We start from the raw sequence: 15,734 nt of genomic DNA, 5'->3' as shown, positions 1-15,734 counted from the left end.
TAGAGGGTCCCTCGATCAGATGGAACCTACAGTTGATCAGGGACTCCATCGCTTGGGTAGAAGATAGGGGGCTGCCTTTAATGGTAGCAGCGCTAGATCAGGCGAAAGCCTTTGATCGCGTGAATAGATCCTTTCTATTCAGGGTGTTAGGTAGGTTAGGATTTGGGGAGAAGTTTATAGGATGGATCCGTACATTATATGTCGGAGCGGCGTGCCGAGTTAGCGTAAACAGTCACTTAGGTGACGTTTTTGACCTCTCGTCTGGGGTCAGGCAGGGATGCCCGCTCTCGGCTCTCCTCTTCGTTCTGTACATGGAGCCTCTGGGGGCTGCCATTAGGGCAGACACAGGGGTGGAGGGCTTGCTGATCCCTGGAAGTGGCGGTCTCCGTGTCAAGTTGACACAGTACGCCGACGACACATCCTTGCTGCTTTGCAAGGACTCGTGCCTGACAAGGTCCCTTGCATACATGAAGGGACGTCGCGTGCGCCATCCGTATGGTTAGTGAGAAAGTCCATGTTGCAAATGTACCCTCCCTTACTAGACGTCCGACCACGTCCGATAAATCCGCGGACGGCGTCGGGCCGATCGCGGGGGCCGGATCTTCCAGGAAGTCATCGAACGGAGTCTCTCGGACCTTCGGTTTCCGTTTAATTAAATTTTCAAATTTTGGTCATTTTCTTGCAGTCCCGGATTATTCCACGAGAGGGCGTATGGAATCATATTGCAAATGTAACATATATCACCAAATGCGACACGGCTTTTTCTCCTAAACCGAAGACAATTCGAAGACGAAACTCGGTCTGCGTGGGTTTGGCATAATGGGCAGTTGGCCCCGAACAGGATGGAGTCGAGGCCTCGACGCTTTTCGAGTTAAGGCTATTTTTCTGGGATTGAAAGTCAAACAGGAAAATAGAGTGCTGATTTGACCACTTCACATCAAACTACATGAGCCTACGGTGTCAGGAGAAAAGGAACCATGCATTTACCAATGTTCATTTCAGAGAAATTGTACAATGACACATTGGTGATATTCAACAACAAGAGGTTTTTTTTTCAAAAAAGTTACATATCCAGTTGCAGCGTGTTCAGATGAGTCCGTTAAGGCAGGTTTCGGAGCTCTGCGAGATTTCTGTGATTTTCTGTGATTTTCTGAAACAACACACACTTGTTCAACCCTCTGTAAATAAGTCAGTTCTTAACAGAAACACTTAAAACTCAATATTCTATAAGAGCCTAACGTTCAGATTCCTGTGTCAACCAGAAATGCCTTATAATGGTGTCATAGGGGCTGCTTTGAAGGGTTAAAAAGGTCAGATCTTTCCACAACTTCATATGTGTGACTAGGCAACCCTCATGAACTGTAAATCAGTCATTTATCCCATCAGATGTCAAAGAAAAGCTCTCTCAAACACACACACAGCAAGGACGGAGTGACACAGAGCGGTGCTTAAAGACACAAAGAGCCTGCAATGGCATTACCATTATCTCTAGGCTGAGACGAGTTCAATGAGACGCCCCGCTTGACCGTAGCTTGCTCGGTATGAGCGCAGCGACCGTGAGAAAACTAGGCCCAAAATGAGGCCTGCACCAATATGTCAAGTGCTTATGGGTGACAGTGAGAGAACCATTAGGGTTAGAAGCACAATTCAACCTCAGGAGCGTTCCTGAGGTCCTCCCGATCTGTGCAAGCCTAACCTTGACCCTGTGGCATTAACCCTTCACAGTGAAAAGAAGGTGTTTAGATCAAACTGTGTGCAATGACTTCTCTCCCCATAGGAATACATTGACAATTCTCCTAAATTCAACCTGAAGTCTATGTGGGTTATGAATGCCTTATGAACCTGTCTTCTATAACAATCCATCAGGCTACTGTGAGGTCTACCTGTGTCGATTCTAAGGTTCCTGGAGCAACCGGAAAATGTTAAAATCACCCTAGAGCTATTGTCATATAAGCAACCTGCAGATAGTGAAAATCACGCAACTCAACCATCTGTCATTCAGTCAATTCTTAAGGTAGAGACTTCATATTCAGGATTCTGTTTATGTCTACCCCAAAGACAACGTGTGTGAAGCAAGAGCTTCCTGTGACAACCGGAAGTTGTTAAAAACAGCCAAGAGCTATTGTCATATGGTCAACCGGCATATAGTGAAAATCACGCAACTCAACCATCTGTTATTCAGTCAATTCTTAAGGTAGAGACTTCATATTCAGGATTCTGTTTATGTCTAACCCAAAGACAACATGTGTTGAGTAAGAGCTTCCTGTGACAACCGGAAGTTGTTAAAAACAGCAAAGAGCTATTGTCATATGGTCAACCAGCATATAGTGAAAATCACGCAACTCAACCCTATGTCATCCAGCCAATTCTTTAGGTAGAGACTTCATATTGAGGATTCTGTATATGCCTACCCCAAAGACAACGTGTGTCTATTCTTTTTGCAAAAAAAACAAAAACACACACACACAATTTGGCCATAGGGACATAGTGTGGGGCTTAGAGTCTTATACCGCCTTCAATAGTTACTTTTGTTGAAACGATTCAAGAACCGTCAGACCTAGAGCTCCGAAATTTTAGAAACCTGTTCTAGAGCTCAAGTCGATAGTGCACGGTGATTTATGGGGCTCTAGAAGGTTCTCTGACCGAGAAACCACCTCGTACATTTGCAATATTTTCAATTCATTTTCAATATCACGGACATGGCGACATTTAGAAATGTCCCAGAGTCGCAAGACTAGGTGCATTGAAACCGCCTCGGCCCGTAGAGACGGACCCCAATGTCTCTGTCCGATAGCTCATTCAGGGACCCCGTAGTAACGCCCTGAAAAAGTGGATTTTCAGCACCAATTAAGGCCATTGCTTGGGCACCAAATGACCTATCGAGCCGAAACTTAGGATTCGGGGTCGCCTCACATAGGCCTACACATAATGTCAGAACTGGACCCGCAGCTATAACGTAACTATGTGTTTTAGGTTTTTTTATGGTTAAAATTGAAAGCACTGTGAATTATGGGCCTTCTCTGACATATGTGATAGTTGGCTTCTATACGAGTTGGAAAAAGTGGATTTGGTGTCAGATGCTATCAGTTTGGTGTCAGAATGACAACTAATTGACTGATGGACGCTGACTGCTGGGTGACGAGCAATGGAGATTAACCACAGTCACTGCCCGGCCATCCCGAGTTCATCGGGCCAGTCAATTATGCATTTCTGCAGTATTTTTGAGCATGCCTAAATTTGTGATGCTAAATGCCCATTAAATCATATTGCAAACGTAACGCGCTATATTGCAAACGTAACGTGCGTTTGCAATATGATTCAACAGCAGAAAATATCACCAAAGTTGACATGATGAAATCAACACAATGAGCGACAGAGAGGAACCACAGTCACTGCCCGGCCATCCCCAGTTCATCAGGCCAGTCAATTATGCATTTCTGCAGTATTTTTGAGCATGCCACATTTGTGATACTAAATGCCCATTAAATCATATTGCAAACGTAACGCGCTATATTGCAAACGTAACGTGCGTTTGCAATATGACTCAACAGCAAAAATATCACCAAAGTTGACATGATGAAATCAACACAATGAGCGATAGAGAGGAACCACAGTCACTGCCCGGCCATCCCCAGTTCATCGGGACAGTCAATTTTGCATATCTTTAGTGTTTTTGAGCATGCCAAATTCGTGATGTTGAGGCCCATTGAATCATATTGTAAATGCGCATCAGTGCACATGGTGACCCGAAATGGGTTACCAGGAGTAATTTTTTAGAAGGGTTTTAAATGCCTTTAGAGGGTGCAAGGGGTGCACGGTTGGGTAGGGAGCACCTTCCATCAGTGCCCATCCAGTATGGGGCGCCCCTAGTCATTTTGGACATTTTTCAAAAAAATTGCTAAAAAACGACAATCCCACTTCTCTCATGTCACCATCAAGCCATTGAGAGGAACCACAGTCACTGCCCGGCCATCCCCAGTTCATCGGGACAGTCAATTTTGCATATCTTTAGTGTTTTTGAGCATGCCAAATTCGTGATGTTGAGGCCCATTGAATCATATTGCAAATGCGCATCAGTGCACATGGTGACCCGAAATGGGTTACCAGGAGTAATTTTTTAGAATGGTTTTAAATGCCTTTAGAGGGTGCAAGGGGTGCACGGTTGGGTAGGGAGCACCTTCCATCAGTGCCCATCCAGTATGGGGCGCCCCTAGTCATTTTGGACATTTTTCAAAAAAAATTGCTAAAAAACAACAATCCCACTTCTCTCATGTCACCATCAAGCCATGGAGAGGAACCACAGTCACTGCCCGGCCATCACCAGTTCATCGGGACAGTTAATTTTGCATTTCTGCAGTGTTTTTAAGCATGCCAAATTCGTGATGTTGAGGCCCATTGAATCATATTGCAAATGCGCATCAGTGCACATGGTGACCCGAAATGGGTTACCAGGAGTAATTTTTTAGAATGGTTTTAAATGCCTTTAGGGTGGTGCAAGGGGTGCACGGTTGGGTAGTGAGCACCTTCCATCAGTGCCCATCCAGTATGGGGCGCACCTAGTCATTTTGGACATTTTTCAAAAAAATTGCTAAAAAACGACAATCCCACTTCTCTCATGTCACCATCAAGCCATGGAGAGGAACCACAGTCACTGCCCGGCCATCACCAGTTCATCGGGACAGTCAATTATGCATTTCTGCAGTGGTTTTGAGCATGCCAAAGTTGTGATGCTAAATGCCCATTGCATCATATTGCAAACGTAACACGCAATATTGCAAATGTAACGCGCATTTGCAACATGATTCAACAGAAAAAAATATCACCAAAGTTGACATGATGAAATCAACACAACGAGCGATCGAGAGGAACCACAGTCACTGCACGGCCATCCCCAGTTCATCGGGACAGTCAATTATGCATTTCTGCAGTGGTTTTGAGCATGCCACATTTGTGATGCTAAATGCCCATTGAATCATATTGCAAACGTAACATGGAATATTGCAAATGTAATGCGCATTTGCAACATGATTCAACAGCAAAAAACATCACCAAAGTTGACATGATGAAATCAACACAACGAGCGATGGAGAGGAACCACAGTCACTGCACGGCCATCCCCAGTTCATCGGGACAGTCAATTATGCATTTCTGCAGTGGTTTTGAGCATGCCACATTTGTGATGCTAAATGCCCATTGAATCATATTGCAAACGTAACATGGAATATTGCAAATGTAACGCGCATTTGCAACATGATTCAACAGCAAAAAACATCACCAAAGTTGACATGATGAAATCAACACAACGAGCGATGGAGAGGAACCACAGTCACTGCACGGCCATCCCCAGTTCATCGGGACAGTCAATTATGCATTTCTGCAGTGGTTTTGAGCATGCCACATTTGTGATGCTAAATGCCCATTGAATCATATTGCAAACGTAACATGGAATATTGCAAATGTAACGCGCATTTGCAACATGATTCAACAGCAAAAAACATCACCAAAGTTGACATGATGAAATCAACACAACGAGCGATGGAGAGGAACCACAGTCACTGCACGGCCATCCCCAGTTCATCGGGACAGTCAATTATGCATTTCTGCAGTGGTTTTGAGCATGCCAAAGTTGTGATGCTAAATGCCAATTGAATCATATTGCAAATGCGCATCCGTGTATTTGCAATATGATTCAACAGCAAAAAATGTCACCAAAGGTGACATGATGAAATCAACACAACGAGCGATGGAGAGGAACCAGGAGCGTTCCTGAGGTCCTCCCGATCTGTGCAAGCCAACCTTGACCCTGTGGCATTAACCCTTCACAGTGAAAAGAAGGTGTTTAGATCAAACTGTGTGCAATGACTTCTCTCCCCATAGGAACACATAGACTATTCTCCAAAATTCAACCTGAAGCCTATGTGGGTTATGAATGCCTTATGAACCTGTCTTCTACAACAATCCATCAGGCTACTGTGAGGTCTACCTGTGTCGATTCTAAGGTTCCTGTGACAACTGGAAGTGGTTAAAAACACCCAAGAGCTATTGTCATATTAAGTGCGCATAGTGAAAATCACGCAACTCAACCATCTGTTACTCAGTCAATTCTTAAGGTAGAGACTTCTTATTCAGGATTCTGTTTATGTCTACCCCAAAGACAACGTGTGTGAAGCAACAGCTTCCTGTGACAACCGGAAGTGGTTAAAAACACCCAAGAGCTATTGTCATATTGCCACCTGCAGATAGTGAAAATCACGCAACTCAACCATCTGTTACTCAGTCAATTTTTAAGGTAGAGACTTCTTATTCAGGATTCTGTTTATATGTACCCCAAAGACAACGTGTGTGAAGCAAGAGCTTCCTGTGACAACCGGAAGTGGTTAAAATCACCCAAGAGCCATTGTCATATTACGTGCGCATAGTGAAAATCACGCAACTCAACCATCTGTTACTCAGTCAATTCTTAAGGTAGAGACTTCTTATTCAGGATTCTGTTTATATGTACCCCAAGGACAACGTGTGTGAAGCAATAGCTTCCTGTGACAACGGGAAGTGGTTAAAACAGCCTAGAGCTATTGTCATATGGTCAACCTGCATATAGTGAAAATCACGCAACTCAACCATCTGTTTCTCAGTCAATTCTTAAGGTAGAGACTTCTTATTCAGGATTCTGTTTATGTCTACCCCAAAGACAACGTGTGTGAAGCAACAGCTTCCTGTGACAACCGGAAGTGGTTAAAAACACCCAAGAGCTATTGTCATATTGCCACCTGCAGATAGTGAAAATCACGCAACTCAACCATCTTTTACTCAGTCAATTCTTAAGGTAGAGACTTCTTATTCAGGATTCTGTTTATGTCTACCCCAAAGACAACGTGTGTGAAGTAAGAGCTTCCTGTGACAACCGGAAGTTGTTAAAAACAGCCAAGAGCTATTGTCATATGGTCAACCTGCATATAGTGAAAATCACGCAACTCAACCATCTGTTACTCAGTCAATTCTTAAGGTAGAGACTTCTTATTCAGGATTCTGTTTATGTCTACCCCAAAGACAACGTGTGTGAAGTAAGAGCTTCCTGTGACAACCGGAAGTTGTTAAAAACAGCCAAGAGCTATTGTCATATGGTCAACCTGCATATAGTGAAAATCACGCAACTCAACCATCTGTTACTCAGTCAATTCTTAAGGTAGAGACTTCTTATTCAGGATTCTGTTTATGTCTACCCCAAAGACAACGTGTGTTGAGTAAGAACTTCCTGTGACAACGGGAAGTGGTTAAAACAGCCTAGAGCCATTGTCATTTGGTCAACCTGCATATAGTGAAAATCACGCAACTCAACCATCTGTTACTCAGTCAATTCTTAAGGTAGAGACTTCTTATTCATGATTCTGTTTATGTGTACCCCAAAGACAACGTGTGTGAAGCAAGAGCTTCCTGTGACAACCGGAAGTGGTTAAAATCACCCAAGTGCTATTGTCATATTACGTGCGCATAGTGAAAATCATGCAACTCAACCATCTGTTTCTCAGTCAATTCTTAAGGTAGAGACTTCTTATTCAGGATTCTGTTTCTGTCTACCCCAAAGACAACGTGTGTTGAGTAAGAACTTCCTGTGACAACGGGAAGTGGTTAAAACAGCCTAGAGCTATTGTCATATGGACAACCTGCATATAGTGAAAATCACGCAACTCAACCATCTGTTACTCAGTCAATTCTTAAGGTAGAGACTTCTTATTCAGGATTCTGTTTATGTCTACCCCAAAGACAACGTGTGTGAAGCAACAGCTTCCTGTGACAACCGGAAGTGGTTAAAAACACCCAAGAGCTATTGTCATATTGCCACCTGCAGATAGTGAAAATCACGCAACTCAACCATCTGTTTCTCAGTCAATTCTTAAGGTAGAGACTTCTTATTCAGGATTCTGTTTATGTCTACCCCAAAGACAACGTGTGTTGAGTAAGAACTTCCTGTGACAACGGGAAGTGGTTAAAACAGCCTAGAGCTATTGTCATATGGACAACCTGCATATAGTGAAAATCACGCAACTCAACCATCTGTTACTCAGTCAATTCTTAAGGTAGAGACTTCTTATTCAGGATTCCGTTTATGTCTACCCCAAAGACAACGTGTGTGAAGCAAGAGCTTCCTGTGACAACCGGAAGTGGTTAAAATCACCCAAGAGCTATTGTCATATTACGTGCGCATAGTGAAAATCACGCAACTCAACCGTCTGTTTCTCAGTCAATTCTTAAGGTAGAGACTTCTTATTCAGGATTCCGTTTATGTCTACCCCAAAGACAACGTGTGTGAAGCAAGAGCTTCCTGTGACAACCGGAAGTGGTTAAAATCACCCAAGAGCTATTGTCATATTACGTGCGCATAGTGAAAATCACGCAACTCAACCGTCTGTTTCTCAGTCAATTCTTAAGGTAGAGACTTCTTATTCAGGATTCCGTTTATGTCTACCCCAAAGACAACGTGTGTGAAGCAAGAGCTTCCTGTGACAACCGGAAGTGGTTAAAATCACCCAAGAGCTATTGTCATATTACGTGCGCATAGTGAAAATCACGCAACTCAACCGTCTGTTTCTCAGTCAATTCTTAAGGTAGAGACTTCTTATTCAGGATTCCGTTTATGTCTACCCCAAAGACAACGTGTGTGAAGCAAGAGCTTCCTGTGACAACCGGAAGTGGTTTAAAATAGCCTAGAGCTATTGTCATATTGCCACCTGCAGATAGTGAAAATCACGCAACTCAACCATCTGTTTCTCAGTCAATTCTTAAGGTAGAGACTTCTTATTCAGGATTCTGTTTCTGTCTACCCCAACGACAACGTGTGTGAAGCAAGAGCTTCCTGTGACAACCGGAAGTGGTTAAAAACACCCAAGAGCTATTGTCATATTACGTGCGCATAGTGAAAATCATGCAACTCAACCATCTGTTTCTCAGTCAATTCTTAAGGTAGAGACTTCTTATTCAGGATTCTGTTTATTTCTACCCCAAAGACAACGTGTGTGAAGCAACAGCTTCCTGTGACAACCGGAAGTGGTTAAAAACACCCAAGAGCTATTGTCATATTGCCACCTGCAGATAGTGAAAATCACGCAACTCAACCATCTGTTTCTCAGTCAATTCTTAAGGTAGAGACTTCATATTCAGGATTCTGTATATGCCTACCCCAAAGACAACGTGTGTCTATTCTTTTTGCAAAAAAAACAAAAACACACACACAATTTGGCCATAGGTACATAGTATGGGGCTTAGAGGCTTATACCGCCTTCAATAGTTACTTTCGTTCAAACGATTCAAGAACCGTCAGACCTAGAGCTCCGAAATTTTAGAAACCTGTTCTAGAGCTCAAGTCGATAGTGCACGGTGATTTATGGGGCTCTAGAAGGTTCTCTGACCGAGAAACCGCCTCGTACATTTGCAATATTTTCAATTCATTTTGAATATCACGGACATGGCGACATGTAGAAATGTCCCAGAGTCGCAAGACTAGGTGCATTGAAACCGCCTCGGCCCATAGAGACGGACCCCAATGTCTCTGTCCGATAGCTCATTCAGGGGCCCCGTAGTAACGCCCTGAAAAAGTGGATTTTCAGCACCAATTAGGCCATTGCTCGGGCACCGAATGACCTATCGAGCCGAAACTTGGGATTCGGGGTCGCCTCACATAGGCCTACACATAATGTCAGAGCTGGACCCGCAGCTATAACGTAACTATGTGTTTTAGGTTTTTTTATGGTTAAAATTGAAAGCACTGTGAATTATGGGCCTTCTCTGACATATGTGATAGTTGGCTTCTATACGAGTTGGAAAAAGTGGATTTGGTGTCAGATGCTATCAGTTTGGTGTCAAAATGACATCTAATTGACTGATGGACGCTGACTGCTGGGTGACGAGCAATGGAGAGGAACCACAGTCACTGCCCGGCCATCCCGAGTTCATCGAGCCAGTCAATAATGCATTTCTGCAGTATTTTTGAGCATGCCTAAATTTGTGATGCTAAATGCCCATTGAATCATATTGCAAACGTAACGCGCAATATTGCAAATGTAACGCGCATTTGCAAGATGATTCAACAGCAAAAAATATCACCAAAGTTGACATGATGAAATCAACACAACGAGCGATGGAGAGGAACCACAGTCACTGCACGGCCATCCCGAGATCATCGGGCCAGTCAATTATGCATTCTGAGCATGTCAAATTCGTTAAAAATGTTAAAAGCAACAGAGTCCCACTTCTCCCTCATCATACATGACAAGTAGACCATCTGCGTTGATTGATGGCTCAACATAGGGATATATATCATTTGGGCAGTATAAATGCCATTTGGAACATGGTTCACTGACTTTTGGGTTTGGAAACCGACTTCCTATGATCGTACATGGCAAACGGACAAACATACTGATTTGGCACATTCAATACTTTCATACATGTATAATTGACAAAAAAAGAATTGGACATTTAATTTGCACATTTCTAATGGCATTTGGCAAAAAATATAAATATGTGACTTTTGACTTCCTATGAAATCATATTCCAAATGCACAAATCATATGCCTTATGCACAAGCAAATATGTCACTTTTGACTTCCTATGAAATCATATTCCAAATGCACAAAACATATTCCAAATGCCTTATGCACAAGCAAAAACAACCCAAAAAATTATGTCAATAAAATATGTCAAAAGTATGTCCATACAGCTCTTATACATGTGTAATTGACATAAAAATCAAAAAGAATTCGAAAAACGGTCCAGAAACCACTTTTTTAGGGTTGAAAAGTTTTCAAAAAATATGTCATTTTTTCAAAATTTGACACTTGGGACTTGAATTGTGTTACATTTGCAATATGAAAATTCACTGCGGAGAGCTCTAGCTATCTTTTGGATATTTGCTGTAATTTGGCACTTGCAATACTTCCACAAGTGACAAAAAAAAGCATTGGATATGTCATTTTGCAAAAAAAATGAAAAAAAAAAAGTCACTTTTTTCCTATGAAATCATATTCAAAATGCACAAATCATATGCCTTGCGCACAAGCAAAAGCAACCCAAAAAACGACATCAATAAAAAACGTCAGAAGCATGTTCATACAGCTCTTATACATGTGTAATTGACATAACAATCGAAAAAATTTCGAAAAACGGTCCAGAAACCACTTTTTTACAAGATACTACGTTTTCAAAAAAAATATCATTTTATCAAAATCTGAGACTTGGGTAAGAATTGGGTATCATTTGCTGTATGAAAAACCAAGGTGGAGCACGCTCGCCATCTAAAGGAAATTTGGGGTGTTACAATTGGCAATTGCCATCGGAAAATTGCCATATGATTGGCCCGGAGATGGGCCGATTTGGGTGGTTATTTCAATCGTGTGTATGATTCGTGCTATGCCAATATGTTGCCATGTTATTTTGTCCAAATCAGGGGGGTAATCCCTTACCATTATTGGGGACTTCACCCGAGCGTCGGGGGCAGTACTTAACCACGCGAAGTCTTCCGTTAAGTTTTTCGGAAGATGGAGTGGTAGGACGGATGTGCCCGGAGGGTTATCTCTCTGTAACGGGGCCCTGAGGATTCTCGGGGTCCATTTTGAGAACTCCGGCTCAGCGACGCTGAACTGGAACATGGGCATCGCAGTGGTACAGAGGAAGCTAGCGATGTGGAAGGCTAGGTCTTTGTCCTTTTTGGGCAAGGTCCTGGTTCTCAAGGTGGATGTATTGCCATCTCTATTGTACTTGGCGTACATCTACCCATTGCCGGCTTGTATGAGGAGGCATCTAGTGAGGCTGGTGTTTCAGTTCATGTGGGGTGGCAGGTACGAGTGGGTCGCCAGGGCACGCATGATCTGTCCCATCGGGGAGGGAGGTAGGGGGGTACCACATCTCCCCCTCAAGCTGGATGCAATTTTTGTTTCTTTTCTGTTGACGGAGCTTGCTCAGCCAGTACTACACCCGTCCGGTTACCTCCTGCGGGTGTTCTTCTCGTATCAGGCGAGAAGCGTAATGGTGTGGTCTAACACGGGTCCTCGGGCGGAACAGCTGCCGTGGCACTTTGGCCATGCGGCCAAGTGGTTGCGTGCGCACCCCGAGGTTGAAATTGCCCGAGTAGGTTTAGATCACAGGCACCTGTACGAGGAGGTCAGACGGGCAGTAAGTCCGGCACCTGTGGTGGGCATCCCGGCAGTGGTCTGGGAAGGAGTGCAGGCGCGGGGTCTAGACAACAGGCTCAAGGACCTGAATTGGTTGAGCCTCCACAAGTGTTTGCCGGTGCGCTCCACCATGTACCGGCATAGCTTGGCGCGATCCCCCACCTGCCCAAGACCTTCTTGTGGCAGGGAGGAGACTGTGCGTCATGTCTTTTGGGACTGTGCCATTGCCGGAGTAGTATGGGCGAAGGCACGGGTGTTGTTAGGAAGGGTTAGAGGTGATTTTGTATTGACATGGGCTAGGCTAGAGAGAGGAGTAGGGAGAGCGAGGGGGACGGATAGGGATAGGTTTCTGCTCTGGCTTCTCATGAGCCTCTTTAAGCGGGGGCTGTGGGAAGCCAGGCAGAACATGGTCACGACAGGGAGAGATTGGGGGGTGGAAGGAATAGTGAGGAGGGTGGAAGGAGATTTGAGAGGGAGGATGAAGAGGGAGGAGACGAAGTGGGGGCAGCATGCTGCCCGGGAGAGATGGAAGGGGGGATTAGGGCTGGGGTTATTTTAGATTAGGGAAGGGGAGATAGGGAAAGTTAGTGTGTAGGATGACGGGGAGGGACGATGCTCCCCTGAGTTTTTTGTTTTGGATTACATTATAATTTAAAAATGCCAGTATGATTTGAATTTGAATGAATGTATGATTTTGTAAGAATGAATGGCATTGAATGTAATAAATTATTTTTTCTAAAAAAAAAAAAAAATCTGTTCTTATCAGTTTAATATCTGATATGTCCCCCATCGGGGGACTACATATTAAATGGATTTTTCGAACAGGGAGTCGGAAATGGGGCTTGCTCCGTCCGCTCCACGCATCGACCCGGTATTGCAGTACCTCCGGGAACGGTGCAACACTTTTCTCTCATTGTCAAGGAAAAAGAAATACACAAAGCTATGTAAAACAGCTAGCAGAAGAAGAGAAGGAATGAAAAAAGAAGAATCATCCAAACTGAAACAAGGGCGAAGCCCCCTTCATGGGGTCCCCCGTTTTCCCGCCATTTTACTAAAAAAAAAAAAAAAAAAAAACATTGGCCAGGATTGTGTGTGTGTGTGTGTGTGTGTGTGTGTGTGTCTCTGTGTGTGTGTGTGTCTGTCTGTCTGTCTCTGTTTTTGACCCCCCCAAAAAATACAATCACTTCACCAGGATTGTCTGTCTGTCTGTCTGTCTGTCTGTCTCTCTCTGTTTTTGACCCCCCAAAAAATACAATCACTTCACCAGGATTGTCTGTCTGTCTCTCTCTGTTTTTGACCCCCCAAAAAATACAATCACTTCACCAGGATTGTCTGTCTGTCTGTCTGTCTGTCTGTCTGTCTGTCTGTCTGTCTCTGTTTTTGACCCCCCCAAAAAATACAATCACTTCACCAGGATTGTCTGTCTGTCTGTGAATTTTTACCCACAGCCCTCAAACTTGGAAGAGTGGGTTCGGGAACCACCCGCGGGCACCCGGCCTAGAGTGCACAGTGTGTGTCTCGGGCCCCGACCTCTGACTTCCATACGACTCTGGTTTCTCTTCATTACGCACAAGCCTTTCGCCTTTTACTAAAGACTTCCGTGGAGAGGAACACTTACGAGTTCAACATATTTTTGGAAGGGCTTTGCTTCTGGCAGAGCCCGGTATCTTGTTTCAAGAGAAATTGACAGAGATGACGGCGAGACTTTTTGCTCAGGCGTTTGACTTGAAGCCGGCTGACCGACCGACCGACCGACCGGCGTATTTTTCCACTCAAAGTAGTCGCTCGGGCAATTGAGTTCAAGCCCGACGACGACTGACGTGTTTTCCGGGCTTTGAACAAATAGTCGCACTAGGCTTAAAGAGCTAGTGACTTAAAGACGCATTAGCGACTTGTTAAAAAAAAACACCCGCCTGTCACCAGGGAAGCGTCGGGTGGGGAGGAGACAACTTTTGCCAAACCGCTGAGGTCTGCCGAGACCCCCGGGGGCCCGGCGGGTGCAGGGGTCAATTTGTGGGTTATCGCTTCTCGGCCTTTTGGCTCAGATCAAGCTTGGTACCGAGGTGCCCCAAAGCCCGCTGAGCCAGAAGGTCGAAGGAAGGCAGGAGGGAGGAGAATTTTTTTCACACCAGGATTGGGTTTTTTTTCCCGATTTTCTTTTTTGTTGTTTGGCTTCTTTGTGAAGAGAGCTTTTTCCAAGATGGCCCAGCAAAAGCAGACCAGGTCGGTGCCGGGGATTGGTATGGCAAATACCTTGAGATTTGCCTGGAAGGACAAGGACGTGGAGCCATGGGGGAGAGAAACTTTCGGGAGGACCATACTGATGGGGTGCCTCAAGATTGAGGTGAAAGATGTTCTCTGCCTCCAAGGGAATCCGATGGAGAGGGCGTACGACGTGACGTTCCACAAGGAGGAAAAACATGATGGAATTATTAAGAAGGTAAAGGAAGCGGAAGGAACAATACCCCTGTGCCATTACGAGGTGACCAGCCTGGCAAAGAACAATTTCAGGGTGGTCACCGTCACCATGTATAACCCGCATGTGAAGGATGAGGAGGTGAGGGCCTTTCTGGGGAGATATGTGGACAACGTCTCCTCAGTAAGGCACCTCAGGGACTCCCTGGGATTCTGGAACGGGAGGAGAGGGTTCCAGGTCCTTCTCAGGGAGGACCCGAAGGGTTTGGGTGGCTACCTCCATCCTCCGGCGATGTTCTCCCTGGGGGCTGACAGGGGGACATTGTTTTATGCCCGTCAGCTCCGTTCTGCAGGCGTTGTATGGCCTACGGTCATATCCTGGCCTCGTGCAACACCAGAAAATGCAAGTTCTGTGGGTCGGGAGAGCACGAGGCCAAGGATTGTGACGAGCCCAAGGCTTGCCACGGGTGTGGCTCGTCAGCACACCTGTGGCGTGAGTGCCCGGCTCGTCAGAGGTCATACGCGTCTGCAGCTGGAGGGGGAACGGGGGATGGGGGGAGAAAGGAAAGTAAGGGCCCGGATGAAGGTAATGGCACAGGGGAAAAGACTGCACGGAAGGAGAAGGACGGGAGGAAGGAGGCGGCGAGAGGTGAGAGGCAAGGACAAAAGAAGGCTGGAACAAAAGGAGAGGAGGGGAAGGAGGTGGAAGGAGGTGAAGGAGAGGAGAAGAAGGAGACTGGGACAGTAGAGAGAGCGGAGGTGGAGGAGGGAACGGTGACGGAAATGGAGGAGATGGGACCAGAAGAAGGAGCAGAGAAGAGAGGAGGAGTGAAGGAGTGGGGGGACTGTATGTCGAGCGCCCTCATTGAAGAGATGAGGGGGATGGTGGAGGAGCTGGCGGGGAGGGGGAGTGGTGTCTCTCCGCTGCCTCCAACGCCTTCAACGACAAAGAAGAAAGGGAAGAGGGGGGGCCCGGAATGCAGTGAGAGGGAGGGGGGTGTGGAGGGGATGGCCAAGCGTGTGATGGGGGAGGGAGGAAAGGCCTTGTCCTCGCTGTTTTCCTCGGACCCTCAACGTCTGGTGGAGGGTGACTCCCAGGACGTGGCGCTGGGCTGGGAGTCTGAGGGGGGATCTCAACTCCTGCTTGGGGAGATGGGG

At 45.4% G+C, this 15,734-nt stretch overlaps 1 non-coding gene and 1 pseudogene across 1 annotated transcript; both read left to right on the top strand.

Moving 5' to 3' along the window:
• The first annotated feature begins 12,886 nt into the window (after window positions 1-12,886).
• On the top strand, window positions 12,887-13,066 carry LOC115161546 (uncharacterized; annotated as a pseudogene).
• Window positions 13,067-13,705: 639 nt separating this feature from the next.
• On the top strand, window positions 13,706-13,822 carry LOC115161663 (U5 spliceosomal RNA). The gene has a single exon (XR_003869359.1). It is a non-coding gene; the product is annotated as a U5 spliceosomal RNA (small nuclear RNA).
• The last annotated feature ends 1,912 nt before the right edge of the window (window positions 13,823-15,734 follow it).

The sequence above is a fragment of the Salmo trutta genome, chromosome 24, assembly GCF_901001165.1.
Source record: "Salmo trutta chromosome 24, fSalTru1.1, whole genome shotgun sequence".
Taxonomy (NCBI): Eukaryota; Metazoa; Chordata; class Actinopteri; order Salmoniformes; family Salmonidae; genus Salmo; species Salmo trutta.
The sequence above is the reverse complement of the archived record's forward strand: the minus strand, read 5'-3'. Positions and strand labels throughout refer to the sequence as shown.